We start from the raw sequence: 17475 nt of genomic DNA on the forward strand, positions 1-17475 counted from the left end.
TATATGGAAAATTCCAGAAAAAAAGAATTTATAAGTTACAAATTTCATGCCATTCTCAGTAGTGTGATGAAATCTTCCGCCATTCCCCTCTGTCCTGCCTGAGACTTGAATCATCCCCTTGTCCAGTGTATATCCATGCTGTAGACACTGCCCGCCCATTTGTCACTGAGTAGCTGTCTCAGTTATCAGATTCAAAAACAGGGCATATACAGGGTTTGGCACTATTCTGGGCTTCAGGGATCCACTGGGGGTCTTGGAACGTCCCAGCAGATAAGAGAGGATGACTGTACTTACAGGCCTGTGTTGTACGTGCTTTTCTCATTTTTTTCTTCCCAGACCGTAAGCCCCCTGTAATAGTTTGCTAGGGCTGCCAAAACAAATTACCATAGACTGCATGGTACAAACAAGAGAAATGTTTTCCCTCATAGTTGTGGAGGGTAGAAGTCTGGGATCAAGGTGTCTGCAGGGCTGGTTCCTTCTGAGGCCTCCCTCTGTGGCTTGCAGATGGCCGTCTTCCTCCAGTGTCTTTACAGTCTCCCTGTGCTCATGGCTGCGTCCTAATGTCCCCATCTTGCAAGGACATCCCTGGATCGAGGTCCACCCATATGACCTTTTTACCTCAATCATCTCTTTAAAAGCCCTATCTCCAAATACCATCATATTCTGAGATTCTGGGGGCTAGGACTTCAACAAGGACAAAAGCCATGTGTTCTGAGTCATTTTATACCCAGCGCTCAGGGCCATACGTGGCACACGACGGGCACTCAATGTTTTTGAAGGAAGGAAAAGAGAGAGATAAAGAGAAAGAACACAGGTGGGAAGGATGGTTCTGAGTCAGCAGCTTAAAGCAAGATGTGGAAAAGGAATGAGCATGAGCCACGTACAGGAAATACAGAGACTGGCGCGACCGGGGCTGAGTGTTCATTTCGGAGAGCTACTGGAAATGAAGTTTGTGGCGAAGGTCAGGCCCAAGCCTGAAGCCCTGGATGCTCTGCTGAGGCATTTAGAATTTACATGGCTGCCCTCAGAAGTCATAAGCAGAGGAATAACTTGAGGGAAATGACATTTGAATGTCAGTGAAAAATCTAGCATTGAAGAACTTCCACCTAGAGATACACAGTTTTATACAGAATTCCAGAAAACCGTGAATTGTATGGGGAAGGGCAGGAAACTGACTCCAGGTTGATTTTTCTAATGATATAACATTAGGTAACAGGACCATTGAGACTTCATTTAAAAACTGATCCCTGTTATAATATAACCAGGTCAATATTTAGGAGAGGTGAGTCACCACCATTGGTTAGTGCTTTCAAAGAGCCAGAGTCAGCCCCACCAGTCTTCTGGGAGACCCCAGCAAGTGACTCTCTCTTCTTTTATTATTTTGATTGTTGTGTGGTTACCTAGGCCCCCCTTGCACTATCATTGATCTGTGTTTGTCAAACATTCTCTTATGGTAATTCAAAATAATTCAGGGAGGAGTAGGAGAGGGCTGGGATCAAGCAAGATTGGCCTAGAGCTAGTTAAGCAAGAAGATTTCTAAACTCAAGAAGCTGGAGGGGTGCGGTGGGGTTGGAGCTGGCCTCGGGCAGGCCTGGGACTGAGGACTGCAGTCCTTCAGACCCCTCTCCCAGCTGTCTTTGTTTTCTCAGGCTGGCTGAGACAGTGTAGGACTCACATCCTGGGTGGCTGTATCCCTAATTTCCTTTGAAAGGGAAAGAGGACCCTTACCGAACCAACTAGAAAATTCTAGGGAAACACTGATGGGGTCATTTAACCACCCCTGCCCCAAGAGATGCTTATGGTTGATCTGGCTGGGAGATAAAGCCCAAACTTAAAGGAGGGGGTGCTAATCTAGGCTGATAAAATAATAAATGACTGTTTGGGGACATCAAATAAATTGTTTTCATTCCAAGCATTTTAAGGCTGGCCCTGATGACCTGATAGGCTTAATTTTTCTGGATGGTCCTAATTTTATTTAATGTAATTTTTTCTCAGAAAAGATGATTTTTAAGTATATAACTAAAAATGATTTATTACTGTATTATTATTGTACACCTCTGTGAACTTCATATGAATGAATGAATGAATGAATGAATGAATTCACAAATATGAGAGTCATTTGTCAAACCTTATGTCCATGGTTTAGAAACCTGGTGTATTGCTCTACTTAGCACACTAGAAGAATTATCAGAAATGTCCTGACCTTTCTTCTTCTGTCATTTGAGCTCTTTCATTTGTCTGTTGACCCACATGAATGGGATCCTTGTGACCGTGGGTTCTGTTTGTCCACTGTCCAGGTCTCGGGTGTTACTGACCTACCAACAGTCATTGGAGGATGTGTTTGCCTAACAATTGAGAACTAATGTTTCCTATGTTAGACTCTATTTGAGGTGTGGGGTTGCTGGCTGCCTGATAATCATCATTCCAACTTTCTTTGAATGAAACTTTTGGGATTGTAAGGGAAGGAATCTGGAGTTTGCAAAGCCTAATCATAATTCTCCCCTCTTTTAGCTTCAGACTAAATATGAGGCCCTTGATCCAATGGCTTTCTCCAAAGGCCAGGGGCAGGTAGGATAGCTGGAAAGAGGACATCAGGGCAGGAAACTGGTGAGGAAATAAATGCACACAGAGAACACCCACATCTGGGATCAGACAATAGCAGTGAGGGTGCAGAGGAAGAGATGCATCTGAGAAACACTGTGAAAGAAGAATCTATAGAACTTGGTGACGAAGTGGAGGTACAGAGAGAAGAGGAGGGGGAAGTCAGGGATAGCCAAATGGTTTCTAGTCTGCAATAGAGACAGAGGAAATTCTCTGCTATTAGGATAAATGGGGAAGTTAGGGGTAGAGTGTGGACCTGTACAGTTTTAGACATATTGAGATTGGAGGAGATGGAAACCATCTTCATTCAGGTGGTTGAAAATCCAGGGCCACTTTTGGTTAATGTTCAGGAAGGTAAGTGCAGAGGGGTAGTGATAAGGAAAACCCCCATCTATTACTTAGCATAGCAGCCACCAGAGACACCCACCCCTCAAGGAAGACTGGCATCAGCATAAAACTAACCTATTAGCTGGGCCATCAACTAATCTGTTACCTGGCCCATCAGCATAACACTAAACCTATTACCTGGTGTATCAACATAATACTAACCTATTACCTGACACCCTCATCAGCATAATACTAACCTATTACCTGGCCATCAACTAACCTGTCACCTGAGACCCCAGCCCTTGTACCACCCCAACTTAATAAAAGTGGGAAAAATTGGGTAGACAGGGCTCAGAATTTGGTGACGAGACCCCTCTGAGCCCGCTGGTGAATAAACCTTGATTCTCCGTGTGCCGCTCGGTTTGTCCTTGGGACCACCTGCTGTAACACTTGCTGTAACAATAGAAACCCCAGCCAAAGGTCAAACATGTCCCTGGCCCCAGATCAAAGACCAATCTAGTTAGTGGTCAGAGTGTAAAAGCCCCACAAGCCAGTAACAAAAAGGACTCCCAGGTTATTTTGACATACTCTCAAAGCCATACTTGTATGTGGCCCTGAAAATGTTGAAACCAATCAGCTGGAATATATATCCATTTTTTCTTTTTTAAACTTACTATGGAGAATTCTAAAAATATACAAAAGTAGAAAGAATTATATAAAGAACCCCATGTTTCCATTATCCAGCCTCAACAATTATCAGATCATGGCAAGTCTTGTTTCATCTCAACCTTCACTCACTTCTTGCATTATTATTTTGAAGCAAATTCCAGATACCGTATCTTTCACAGTAAATATTTTGGTATGAAATTCTAAAGATAAGGATTCTATTTTTTTTTAAATAAGCCCTATGCCATTATCATGCCTTAAAAATTAACAATGATTTTTTATATTGTCAAATATCAAGTCGGGTTCAAACTCCCATTTTTAAAAACAGCTTATCTGAATCAAGACTCAAATTAGGACCACAGATTGGGATCGGTTGATAGTCTTTTAAGTCTCTTTTACTCTTTGGATTTCTCCCCTCCCGCTTCCCCTTCTCCCTCAGCTCCTCCCCGCCCGTCTTGTAATTTATTTTTTAAGAAATGGAGCTGTTAGCCACGCTGACTTTCCCCCCGTCTGGATCGAGAGAGCTCCCCACACTGGATCTGGCCGGTTGCATTCCTTTGGTGTACTTTAACATGTTCCTCTGCCCTCCACATGCCCTGTAAATTGGAAGCTGTGATCGGATTCAGATCCGTTTTTATTTTAGATGTTATGCAGAAAGATACCCAGTGAAGATGGCAGAGGGAGCGACGGCAATGACGGTACCAGCAGGAAATCGCAGGACGTGAGAGGCGTCTGAGGATCAACTCCCGAGAAGGGCGACCCGCGAGGGGCAGGCTGAGCGGACGCCGGGCCGGCGGGGGTTGCGGCCCGGGTGCTCCCGGCGGAGCGCGGTCGCCTCCCTGCAGTCCCTGCCCGGCCCGCGCAGGGGCGCGAGCGCGAGGGGAGGCGGCGTCGCCCGCCGGGCCTCGCCTGCTGAGAAAACGACGGGGCGACCCCACCTCTCTTCTCCGGAGACTTCTGACAGCCCCGGGAGAGAAAGCAGGCGGAGACCGGCTTTGGCCTCCTGAAGCGCAGACACGCGCCTGGCTGGGGGCTCGGGGACCCGCCCTCGCAGCGCCGTCGGGCCGGACGCCGCCCTCGCGCACCTCCGGGCGGCCATCGGGCATCCCTCGGCCCGCGGGGCCCCTCCAGGGGGCCGGGATGGCTAGACGCTGGACGCCCTCGGTCTGGCGAGGCCAGGCGGTGCCCTCCCGGCCCTCAGCGTGCCCATCCCTCACCGCAGTCCCCGCAGCCCGCCCGCCCGCCGGCCTGGCGCCTCCTGCGGAGGCTCACGCTGCCCCGGCCGGCCGGCCCGGAGGCGCTGGAGACGGCCCAGTGGTTGGCTCGCTTTCCCCCGCCGCTTGGCCCGCTCTTCTCTCACGTGCCCACCACCCACTACCCTCCCTGCCACGTGCCACTTTCTTGCTGTCTATGAAGGCATTTGTAGTCGCTCCCGTGCGGGGCCTTCAATGCTACAACTTTTGGACTTTCCCATCCAGCGGCACCGGCCTGAAAGAGCAGGGAGTTGCACCACCATGCACGCATGCCTGGCCTCAGGTGGGTGGATTAGGCCAGCTTGGCCGCAGTGCCCCAGCAGCACCCATGGGGCGGCTCTGCCCAGCCTCAGTGCAGAGGCAGGAGCAACAAGCATTTCTTTGCCTTGGAGAGTTCTAGAAAAAGGCCGAACACAACACAAAGAGGTCCCTTCACAAGGAAATACTGGTCAGGGCTTCTGAGCTCTTACAAGAAACTTGCCAGCTGAGAAACATATCTCTGCTCCCGTTCTCTAACCGTCCAGGCGACCAAAGATCTCAGCGTCAGTGGCTGCTTTGGTTTGACATCTAAGGCCTCTGTTACAGGGGTAACTAAGTTGAGTACCAAGAGACACCCAATGCCACTGGTAAACACCAAAATATAGATTAGTGTACAGGATCCCATAGGCGCAAGCTTGCAAAGTAAGGCTTGCAGGGAATGGAGCAAAGTATAGTTAGGTTCTAATGGGGACAAGGAGGGTCCGGGGGGGGGGCATAAAGTAGAGCACCCCAATATAAAGGCCTTGGGTCTTAGAAGTTGTCCAGGATGGGGAAGGCAGGAGATAAGGAAGGAAAGGAAACTAGCATTTTATTGAGCATTGAGACAGCCACCGTGCTGGTGCTGAGTATGTGCACAGATTAACTTCAGGGAATGGGTGAGGTTGGGGTTAAAATGATTGAAGTGAAAACCAGCATCTTTTGTTACTTCTCTCTCCCTAAGATAGAACCAGTCTGTTCAGAATGAAAGATTTGAAAGAAGCAGATGTGAGTGGAAGGAAAAACCCCAGTGACAATGCCAACACAGCTCAACTTCTCACCAAAAGCCTCCCAAGAGGATCTCAGCCCCGAACAAGGCACAGGGCGTACAGGCGGTGCTGACGATGCAGCTGGTTCTGAGGGGCCCCAGGGCATTAGAGGACTGAGCCCTGGGACCAAAATGACTTCAGCCTGCTGTCCTCAAGATTCCCACAGGCCACATGGCCACCACTTCTTAGAGTAAAGTAGGAAGGACACATGTCCAGTACCATCCAAATTCTTATAGCCTGAGGAATTTTGCCAAAAACTACTTACTGCCAAATGGAGCCAAGCTGGGTATTTCTAGGACATGAGCCATTTTCACGGTGCCCACTAAACAGGGTGCAGCTACCCTGAAGCCGTCAGAGGAGCTGCAAAGGTTGTGGGGATCAGCCCTGGTGAACAGCTGACCTCTTAAATCCGGCTGCAGACACAGGAGCCCCCAGCACAGCCCTGTGGCAGTGGGCAAGTCTGCAAGGCTGGCTGGCTAATGGGGGCCCCTGTGCGGGTGATGTCCGCCTTTTGCGTTAAAATCACCATATGGTGCTAACAGATGCAAAGCTAGCTGGTTTTACTGTTTAAGGAGGGTAGATTTAACTTCCATGTGATCTGGGTTATCACTAATGTTGTTTCTCTGTTATAGAAATAGCTTTTTACTGTTTGTTGTTTTTCTAAAATTATTTTCTGCCTCTGACTAATGCAAACAATAAAGGGAAGGTGATTAGAGTAAAAAAAAAAACATGGGGAAAAATCATGGGAGATGTGCTTCAAAACCACAAACCTGAGAAAAGGGGAAGTGTAGGATAGAGGGTTTTTCTGTTTTTAATTGCAGTTGAATTGCACAGCAAAGACTCATAGAAGGGAATTATGATAACAGAAATTCTCTGCCCAGCTTGTAGTTATTGATACATTTTAATCCTTATGTGTGACATTAACAGCTTTGGTGTATAATAATTATCTGCCATCTGGCCTATTTATTTCAAATAGAGCTTCTGAATTACATGGATTTTTATGTGGTTTGTTTTATGTATGTCTTTTTTTTCTTTTGAGACAGAGTCTTGCTCTGTTGCCCAGGCTAGAGTGCCGTGGCATCAGTCTAGCTCACATCTCCTGGGCTCAAGCGATCCTCCTGCCTCAGCCTCCCGAGGAGCTGGGACTACAGGCATGCGCCACCATGCCCGGCTCATTTTTCTGTGTATGTTTTTAGCTGTCCATATAATTTCTTTCTATTTTTAGTAGAGACGGGGTCTCACTCTTGCTCAGGCTGGTCTGGAACTCCTGAGCTCAAGTGATCCTCCCGCCTCGGCCTCTCAGAGTGCTGGGATTACAGTTGTGAGCCACTGCACCTGGCCTTATATATCTTTTTTATTTCACAATCCAAAATGGAGAGAAACTCAGCACTCATTTTTAGCAGTTTATTCTCTGAAGGTAAAAGAAGTAAAAATGTGTTTCTTCTCTTAAAGTTATTTGTTGGATAACCTGAAATCATTAAAGTATCCATGATAGAAAATATTAAAATTCAAACCTTAATGTTAGCAAGATTCCAACAGATAAAATCTGGTGACTTGATTTTCTCTGAAAGTGGCACAAATATGTACATAAATAGATTTAAATGGCAAACAGGCACGTACGTTTATGAAGTGCCAGCCACTATTCTCAGCACTTCACAACTACTAACCCATTTAGTCTTCATGACAATTTCTAAAAAGTAGGCATTACCCTATTTTATAGATGAGAACATTGAGTCACAGAGAGGTTAAGTAACGTGTTAACAGTTAATCACTAGCAAGTGGAGGAGCCAGCATATAAACCCAAGCTGCCTGGTTCCAAAGCCACATTCTTGTCCCATATACCATGCCTCTTAAAAAATGGAGGCCCTCCCCTTGGGACACAGAGGTAATCAAGGTGCCTGCCTTGAGTTGAGTCCATGTCTGGATAGGCAGTTCACGAGTTAAGGAGTATGAATAACCAACAAAGGTCCAGATGGGTTAGTAACCTGCCCCACAGACTGTGCAGCGGTATGTGGTTAGACAGGTTTCAAATTCATTATGTAACAACAAGAACATTTTAAACTGCTCTGAGGTATTTGTAAATAAAGCTCTTAGGGGGAAATTAATATTTTATATTTTTAATTCAACAGAATTTTTACAGCACCAACGATGTGACAACACAGTTTTAAAGTAAACCACCATACAAAGAAATATAAGGTGGTAGTAGCAGTCTCATGTAGATAACACAACTCTTACCCTCAGTAATTTTAGAATCTAATAGGTAATTGAGATTATGCACACCAAAGTTTACAAGTTTGATTAATGTTGTTGAAACGATATATGGCTCCATAACTGATTTATTGTCTTGTTTGTTCACTGTCTGTCTTCCACTACAGTATAAGCTCCATGAGAATAGCCAACTTGTTTACCTTGTTCACAGCTATGGAACAATGCTTGGCACACAGCAGGTGCTCAATAAATGAACAGTGAGGGGCTGGGTGAGTGTATTTGCCAACCTTGTCAAGCCTGTGAGCGTAGATAAGCTCTCTGAGAATCAGAGTGCACACAATGAAGAGAAGGGCAGAATTTTGAGGAATTCCACCAACTTGAGGATGGCAGGAGAAAGACAAGACAGAAAGCAATCAGGGAGACGGAGGGCAAGTCAAGGAAGTTGGGGCATCATGAAAGTCAAGAGCAGGAAGAAGTTTGGGAAGTGGAGGATAACATTAGGAAATACTGAAGAAAAACTCAAAAGGACAAGCATTGGGAAGACACTGTTGAATCTGGTCTTTGGGCACCGCAGAGAGAAATTGGAGAGGACCCCCGCTTGCACAGGAACTATGGAGTAATTAGGACACTGGGCAGGAAGCTTGGCAGTGAAGGGAAGGAAAGAGAGAGGACAGCGCTGGGCGTTTGCTTGCAGAATGCAAGGACATTCATTCTTAATTCAGTAGAAAAGTTTCACGTTGTTACTGTCTCAAGTGGAGGCTCCCTGTCACTCATCCTTTGTCCTAAGGGAACAAAACAGGCCTTGAATTTCATGAGTGCCCCAGTGATGCTTTTGAGAGCTTAAGCTTTGGAATCAGACAGACCACATTCAAATCCCAGTTCTTCCTATTATTATACTAGCTGTGTCACTTAGGGAAAATTACTTAATTCCTTAAGTTTTCTCATCTGTGAAGTGGGGATTCAGTCAGTCACTGAATATTATTAGCAGTGGTAAACAAATCTCTGCACAATTCCAAAAACATGAAGTCAATAGTATTTTTAAGTTATATCTTTTTTTTTTTTTTTTGTAGAGACGATGTCTGACTACATTGCCCAGGCTGGTCTCGAACTCCTGACCTCGAGCAATCCTCTTGCCTTGGCCTCCCAAAGTGTTAGGATTATAGGCATGAGCCAATGCGCCTGGCCTTTAAGTTATATCTTGACTCTGCTTCCAGGAAGGTGGAGTAAATATACTTTTCCCTATTGCTCCCACTAAGTACAACTAAAAACCCTGGGAATTATGTATAAGCCAAACATAAGAAGACTCTGAAAAGGTGGAGAGAAAAGGCTGACCAGCTAAGGACTTCAGTATCCAAGGAACAACCTGGAAATAAGTTTCCTGAGTTTTTGTTTTTATGTTTGTTTTTTTAGCCTCTTGTACCCCAGACTTGGAGTTGGCAACCCAGAAATGCCAATAGGACCAAAGAAAAAGATCCTCTTAAAAAAATCTGTCTAGCCAAAGGACCAGGAAAGGGACAGCCTAACAGGACAGAAACGTTTAGACTGTAACTACTTACTCCAGCTAAAATGCACAGAAAACACTGCAGCCCCCACTCCTCCCTGCACTAGCCAGTGGGGAGTGGAAGTCCAGACTTCCTCCCTCACAGGCTGTAACAAGGGGGGACACCTGCACTGGCGTGGGATCACAGAAGGCCACAGGGAAGGCACTTTCATCTCCACCAGGCAGTAAGAAGGCTCCTGCTCCCATGGTGTCAGAGGGGACCACATGGGGCTTCTGGACCTCCACCGGCAGCAGCTACAAAGGCACTCCCTCCTCCTCCCTGCTGGCATGGTGTCAGAAGAGGCTTAGTGGAGAGGCAACACTTTCACCACTGCCCAGTGACAATGAGGCCACCTCCCCAGCAGTGTCAGTGGAGGCCATGTGGGGAAGGACAACGCTGCTCCCAGCCCAGCAGTATGGGCGCATGGCCAGTGGGTATCCAGAACCCCACCCGCATAGCAGTAACCAGGAGCCCCTCCCTCAGGTGTGGACAGAGGCAAGCAGTGAAGCTGGACTCCCGCTCCCTGTCCCCTGCTGGATTGCTCTTGGCATGAGAGCCAGCTAAAACAGACGGTTTAACTAAGACAGGTTTAGGAAGACAGAGCCCCGAGTGGGAAAAACAACCCTCACCCGCACCAGCTCCATCCACATTAAATGAATCTTGAAAATTTATCTGAATGAAAATTAGTTTAGAAGGAGCTTAATAGTCTGCCTCACATTCCTTGGTTGAGCCCTGGGCCCAGCATAACACTTCTCTTGGGTTATTATTGTTCACGTCTGACCTAACCCCTGGGGAAACTGGACAGGTCAATGAACTAAATCTCCCTTTTTTATATTGGACCTGTCCCAAACCAAGAGAATAAAAACAAAACAGATAGTCAGGATGATTTAGAGCTGTGTAATGTGTCATTTTTGCTCAGAGGCATGCTAACTTGCAGTGTGGTTTTACAAAGGCCTCTAGTTTATCCTCTTCCTCTCTTCTGCTGCCTTTTCACTGTTTGAAGAGGTCAAAGGAGGAAAAAAAGAGAAAAAAGAAAAAAAAGAGGAAATCAAAAAGAGAAAATACCCTTTTTTTCTTGTTTTAGTAAAAGACAGTGAAAGGAAAGCCGAAGGCATTGACTGAAATTTGATTTCTCTAACCTCTAGACTACCCAACTTTAGACAAATTTTTTAAAAAGACAAATTTATGAAAATCAAGTAGAGAGTGACTGCCCACTTCTCAAAGGGTTTTTATTTTTAATAAAATGGATTTAGGGGAACATTTCTTTAAAAAGTGACCTCCTCAAATTTATTTAAAATACTCTTCAGCCTCAAATACATATGGAAATTGAGTACAGATATATGCTCAAGATGGCTTTTTAATCTGATGCTATTGGCTTAACTGGGCAACCACTTGTGGGTCTATACCTCACACTTTGCTTCAGATTAATTCCACGTGGATCCAAATGCAAGAAATAAAAACATAGAAGTACTAAAAGAAATCACAGGAGTAAAATTTTCCTGATCTTCACAGGAGCAAAGAATATAAAGAATTAAATAAAGGCTAAACAAATGGCTTTTAAATATATTAAAAATGCTCAAATTCATCCATAATAAATTAAAGGCAAATGAAACTATACTGAGAAGTGACAGTACATAAGTCCCATGTTTCATTTTACCCCAGAAATCCTAATATTGGCAAAAGTTATGCTGGCTTTTCAGAGAATATTACATGTGATGTTGGCTTAAACAACTTTATTTGATTTAAAGGCTGAGCTCAGAAGGCTGGAGGCCTTAAGCACATTTGAATTATAAGTACAAAATAAATAACATATTGCCACTAAATTAAAATAATCTTCTATAGAATAAAAATTAATAAGAATAATTTTCTTTCTTTTTAGAGACAAGATCTTGCTCTGTCACCCAGGCTGGAGTGCAGTGACATGATCATAGCTCACTGTAAACTTGAACTTCTGGGCTCAAGTGATCCACCTACCTCAGCATGCCAAGCAGCTATGACTACATGTGTGGGCTACCATGCCTGGCTAATTTATTTATTTTTCGTAGAGATGGGGTCTTGCTATGTTGCCCAGGCTAGTCTTAAACTCCTGGCCTCAAGCCATCCTCCTGCCTTGGCCTCCCGAAGTGCTGGGATTACAGGCGTGAGACACCATACCCGGTCTAAGAATATTTTTCTAATCTCATTTTTTCACACTGTATTACTAAGCTAAAATGCAGACTAAAATAACAATAAGCAGAATGTGCTATTTTTGTATATTATATGTATGCCAAGGGACAAAAATGCAAGGACATAGACCAAAATGTTAATGGTGGTTGTCAGTGGAAAAAATATGAACTATGTTATTTCTATGCTTTCACTCAAAAATCAACATAGAAGACTTCCGTGACCCCAAAATACATGAGGATTTCTCCTCAAAAGCAAAGAAGCAATCAGTTTTGCAGTGGACATGTCCTCCAATTTCATTCCAACACTATCTACTTGGAGATAGTGTCAGATGCCACAGGTTGAGGGCTCAGTCCCCAAGACTGGCCCCTTCCACTTCCAATGCCAATCACAAGGCCCAGGTTGTTTAACCTGTGCTTCTGACTGGCGGCTATAAGTCAGGATTCCCATGAGCCTCTCTTGGGGTTTGATTAATTTGCTAGAACAGCTCATGGAACTCAGGGAAACACTACTTCCATTTATTGGTTTATTATAATATAAAGGATACACATGAAGAGAAGCATAGGGCAAGGCATGGGGGAAGGGGTGAGGAGCTTCCATGTTCTCCCTGGATGCCACCTTCCAGGAACCTAAACGTGTTCCAACTCCTGTTCTCTTGGGCTTTTCATGGAGACTTCATTGGAGAGGCATGATTGACAACTATGTAGAAATGTGACTGGACAAAAAGAGTATCATTTAATACCAACAAACTAAGTTGGGAAACCCAGCAAGGCTTGTCTGTTTAGCTTCGTCATGGCTTCTCTGTAGCATTCCTTCACCCAGAGTATGGACAGGACCCCTTCTGACACAGGGGTCTTACGACCCACAATCAGGGTGGGGGAGAATTAGAGCCCTGCCTTGGGAAGAAAAAGGAGCAAGTGAGAGGAAGGCAGGTCAGAGAGACAGATTCTGTTTACTGAGGCCTGCTTCTGAGGCCTACGGTGCCTCAACATTATACCAAAAGACTATAACAAGAGCTATGGGAGTTATGAGCCAGGAACCATGGACAAAAATCAACATTACAAATATATATATTGTTATATATAAAATAACATCACAGTGGTTACCACGTACCTTATGAAATTATGGGTGATATAAAAAATATTTTTCCTTTATACTTTTGTGTTTATTTTCCCAAGATTTCTGCAACGAACACATGCGAGTTAGTTGTGTAAATAGAAAACAAACACATTCATTTTTTTAAAATGACCTCTTAGGAAAGAGTGTATTATATATTCTCCCAAAGCAAGATTTAAACAGATCTATTTTTAACAACCACGTGGGAAAGCCACAAGAAAGGGGTGGAAGCGGTGTCTTTATGTTGATTAATTTGAGAAATTTCTCAACTTATTAGTCAATTTAGAAAATTAACATTGTATAAAACAACTGCAGGAAGAAACAAATATAGGACATCGTGAAATAGCTTCTCAAATCATTAATGTTGCATCCCTAAAGAATCCCTGGAGCATCCACAAAAGAGATCTTGTGGTTTTAAAAAGCTCTTGAACTTGCTCTCTGAGAAAATCATTATGTAGGCCTGTGTCTAAAACACACTGGATATTATTATATAACTAAGCAGCTGGGAAGATTAATCGTGATTAAAAATAAAAGGGAAAATACACAGTACACCAAGGCAGGACTGTTTAATGAGAAAAGGGTGACTCAAAGTAAACATTATTTGTGCAGGGGAATAAAAAGTCAACCCATAGATTTATCAAACAACAATAAAGACATTCTGTCTCATATCTGATTTAAAAGGCACTGCTTATCCAACAATATGATTACATTAGAAACAATGTAAATAATATCCATGAGTATATAGACACAAAACGTATGTGTTATGAACCATTGTGGAGAAGTACTTGTTTTCAAATCACATGCCATTCTTAAAAATCCAAACATCTTAAGGTGGCCAATGATTTATTTATCTTTCCGGCCTCATTCTTCCTTCCTCACACTTTATTTTCCAATCATACTCTCAAACGTCATATGGACTGCCCAGATGCCACATCTTTGACAAACACTTCTGGTTTCATCCTTCACATATCAGCCCAAACTCTAATTCACATTTCCTGGGAGCCTCCTACCCCACATTATACTACAGCATGTTCACTTGGACCACAAAGATTTTTGGAGCAGCCATCAGGATCTACGGCATATTCTGGACATACAAAGATGAATAAAACATTTTCTTATACTCAAATAACGTGGCTCAGTGAGGGAGAAATGTGCAAACAATAGTTGTTAGACAGCATTTTGGGAGAAAGCATGGCTGTGCTTTATGAAGCTGGCCCCAAATTGTTATTAATCCCTTGTTATTAATCCACCATCCACCAACTCTCCTAAATTACTGGTCATAAACTCAAGCACTTATAGAGTAAGTAACACTAATCTATGAGTCAGGCTGAGTTTGTGGTATTAGCTCGTGCTGGGACCTGTGGCCAGTTGGAGAGTACACATCCTGTCTAAAGGCATTCAAGTTCTCATTCTTTTTCAAATGCCATGCCTGCAAAACAAAATATGCCTGCAGGCCTAATTTGGTTCAGGTTCAGTTTGGGACTTCTGCATAATAATGTTCACACTTGTTGTTTACTACTGCTCTAAGCACTTTACATGTAGAAACTCATTTATTCCTGACAAACATTGAGGTTGATACGATTTTGCCTGTTTTACAAATGGAGCAACTGAGGCTTGGGCTAACTTGTTAAGGTTACACAGCTGTGAGGCTGGCAGAGCTGGGAATGAGCCCAAGGGACAGTCAGGCTCCTCCAGAGTCCACACACTTAAAAGAAGTGCTTCACAACACTACACAGTACTCTACAGTAAACTCTTTCAATATCTTTCTTTTCAGCTTATGCTACAGAATGAGTAACGTATTTATTGTGCCAAATATTCCTTTCTGTTGTTGAACAAACTCTTTTAACTGGTATATACAGATTTGATAGAAAAATTCACATCCACCTATCCATTGTTCCATAAATTCAATCACTTTCCCTGTCTACCACCAGCTCTCTCACTTGAAGGGCCTTAATTTTTAAGAAATAACTTAATAGTTACCCAAGAAATATATGCTCATTATAAGAAAAAGTAGGTAAAGTGAAGTGTCCAAATTATTTTAATGTATTCCCCCCCACCTCCTCTCCCCTCCTTCTGACCCATTTCCGATACCATTCTCAATTCTGGGTGTGTGTGGTTTCTTGCCCAGTCCTCCTTACTGGAACAAACAGTAGGATAATGTTTTGCTTTTATTTTCAATAGCTGTCTGCAGAATGTTTACAACTCTGTGGATCTTTCTGGACAAGGCAATCGATTAGGCCAGTGTCTTTAGAGAAGTCCAATTTATATGAGCGAAAACAAATCCAAGGGCACCTAGAGATTTGCTGAAATGGGCAAAATATACATTCCCAAGTCTTTGATCTTAATTCAGAGTGTTTCATTGGACCAGGGGATGTGGTCACTTTTGATTCAAACTTTCCTAAGAGTTCTGGACATTCTGTTCTTTTTACTTAAATAAGTTAAAGGCAAAAAAAATGAGGAGTCTTGATTTAGAGTTTACACCAACCGCTCCGCTTCCTGGCCTTTGTACACACTGCTCCTTAGGCCAGGGACCTCCCCGCAATATCAACACCCTCTCCCCAAGCACTGGCTCCCACCCAACCTTCCTGACACCATTCACATGCCACCTCCTCTGGGAAACCTTCTTTGACCTCCAAGGTGGTTCACTTCCCCCTCCTGTATGTGCCCAGTGACCAGCACTTAATATCTATTTCAATTGCCTATTTCTCTCTCACCTAATTTGTAGTTGGAATTTACGTAGTAATTACTTTTTTAAAAAAACTAATTTGTACCTGAAATTTATACAGTAATACTTATTTCTGAAAAAATTGTGTCCTTCAGCTTTTAAACTTGGCAGTTTTACAATCTCAATAATGGCAAAAATAATGGGCTCTGGTACTGAACTCATGTGGGTCTGGCATCCAGCTCTAGTACTAATGGCTGTGTGACTTTAAACCTAACATCCCTAAGACAGTTGTATCCTTTGGAAAATAAAGACTTACTTCAATGTGACTATTAAAGCATAGAAGTGCAAAGTATACCACGTGTTTACCTTTGTGGTCAGTAAGTGTTAGCTACTGTTACATTTCTCAAGAACAATTTTATCAAAAGGAGAGCTTTAACCAAAAGGAAAGAAAAAAATATTGCCAATTAACTGAGAACTACCCAAAACTTATTTCATAATGATATGCAACTTTACCTACACTGAGATTACTCCATAATTTATGTTTAATATTGGCTATCTGTTGCTGTCCACCTATTCTGTATCAAAGTACATCTAAAATGGTTTGAAAATGTATTTGACTCCTTTAAAACACTCTGTTTATTTATTTATTTGAGACAGAGTCTCACCCTGTTGCCCTGGATAGAGTGCAGTGGTGTCATCTTAGCTCCCTGCAACCTCAAACTCCTGGGCTCAAGCGATTCTCTTGCCTCAGCTTCCCGAGTAGCTGGGACTATAGGCATGTACCATGACTAATTTTTCTATTTTTAGTAGAGATGGGGTCTCCCTTTTGCTGAGGCTGTTCTCGAACTCCTGAGCTCAAGCAATCCTCCTACCTCGGCCTCCCAGAGTACTAGGATTATAGGCGTGAGCCACCACGCCCAGCCTAAAATATTCTAATAAAAACTCAGAGATTTGAAAAATAAAAAAGAATGTTGGTACCCTTTAATGGAGTATCTTTTATGCCAAGAAATTAATAGTACAGTAAATTTCAATGAATAAGACTCTACTTTAATCTTTAGGAGATTGGTAATTTTAGTTCATCCAAATCTCTAAGCATCAAATTTAAAATGGCTTAGAAAGTATTTTGAAATTATTTACTTAACAGTAAATTGGCTTCTACTCCAGTAAAGAATCCATAATCCAGTTTAGTGTTTAAACCCTTCTTTTTAAGTCCCTTAGACAGGAACCAAGATGCTTAGCAGATGATTGCTGCCAAATTTAATCTGGGAAGACCTGCAGACAATACTCACTAACAAAGACTCTCTAATGAACTTTTCACCCCTGGAACATTCAGAATCCCAAGAGGAAACATGTCCCATTTCCTTGTACTTGCCTTTGAAGACAAGCTAAATGGCTCTCTCAAGCTTTAGAATTAAACGGGGATATTCTTTCAGCATCAGTATCAACTAAAAGTATACTAACATACACAACCACATTGTACATTCATTCAGTTATACATTTATTATTATCTACTTGCTCTAAATCAGAAGCCATTCTAAGAACTAGGGGATGCCAAGATGAATGTACTCTTACCCTCAAAAAGATCTCCATTTGAATTTTATTTGCAAAAATGTAATATTTTAAGCCACTCACAATTTAAGTAGTCACTAATTCATAGTTGAAACCAAAGACTTAAGAGACATGGGATAGAGGACAATGGGCCAGTCGACAGGACCCCCAAAAATGCAGGAAAAAGAAAACTGTGACATAATCTTAGTTTTGGGAGTCAGAAACTCATTTAGATTCCAGATTGACCAACTACCAGCAATGTTAAGAATTTTGGTTTTTGTAATTGGTACGTCCTTTATAATTTAAAAGTTTAATGAACAAAA

This window comes from Lemur catta, chromosome 9 (genome assembly GCF_020740605.2).
Source record: "Lemur catta isolate mLemCat1 chromosome 9, mLemCat1.pri, whole genome shotgun sequence".
In the NCBI taxonomy this organism is placed as follows: domain Eukaryota; kingdom Metazoa; phylum Chordata; class Mammalia; order Primates; family Lemuridae; genus Lemur; species Lemur catta.